The sequence below is a fragment of the Brassica oleracea genome, chromosome C5, assembly GCF_000695525.1.
Source record: "Brassica oleracea var. oleracea cultivar TO1000 chromosome C5, BOL, whole genome shotgun sequence".
Taxonomy (NCBI): domain Eukaryota; kingdom Viridiplantae; phylum Streptophyta; class Magnoliopsida; order Brassicales; family Brassicaceae; genus Brassica; species Brassica oleracea.
In genome coordinates, this window is record NC_027752.1 from 19,369,274 (window position 1) to 19,370,330 (window position 1,057).

A 1,057-nucleotide genomic window follows, 5' to 3' on the forward strand; every position below is an offset into this window, starting at 1 on the left:
TCTGAAATCTTGTGTCCAAGCACAATCCCTTCCTTAACCATGAAGTGGCACTTCTCCCAGTTCAGCACAAGGTTGGTGTCTTCACATCTCTTTAGGACCCTGCAAAGATTTGACAAACAAGCAGAAAACGAAAATCCGTAGACAGAGAAGTCATCCATGAACACCTCCACAACATCCTCTATAAGATCAGAGAAAATAGACATCATACACCTTTCGAAGGTGGCTGGAGCATTACATAGCCCAAATGGGATCCTTCAATAAGCAAAGGGACCATAAGGGCATGTGAATGTTGTTTTCTCTTGATCATTTGGATGTATGGGTATTTGGAAGAACCCTGAATACCCATCAAAAAAACAATAATTGGGATGATTTGCAAGTCTCTCTAGCATTTGATCAATGAATGGCAATGGAAAATGATCATTTCTAGATGCTGAGTTAAGTTTTCTATAATCTATGCACATCCTATGTTCCGTTATTGTTCTTGTTATAATTAGTTCATTTTTATCATTTTTAACCACAGTTATTCCACCCTTCTTTGGGACAACATGCACAGGAGACACTCATTTGCTATATGAAATAGGATAGATTACACTTGCATCTAGGAGTTTTAGAATCTCTTTCTTAACAATATCTTTCAAGTTGGGGTTCAACCTTCTTTGATGTTCTATAGTAGTCATAGATTCATCCTCTAGATGTATCCTATGCATGCATAAAGAAGGTGATATCCCTTTAATATCATCTAGTGAGTAGCCTATTTCCTTTCAATACTTTTTAAGTTTATTCAAAAGTTTAGACAATTCATTTTCATTCAGTTCACTACTCACAATGACAAGATATGTCTCATTAGGTCCAAGAAATGCATACCTTACACCAAGGGGAAGAGGTTTAAGCTCCACTTTTGGTGCTTTGAGTTCACTCCAATCATCTTCTTGGAGGTTCTCTTGTTGATCAACTGAGGCAGCATGTTGCACTACAGGAAATGTGGGTATTAATAGCGTCGTAGCATAGCCTTTTTTGCTTCTCTGCTATTGTATATAAACACGGGCCTTTATAATAG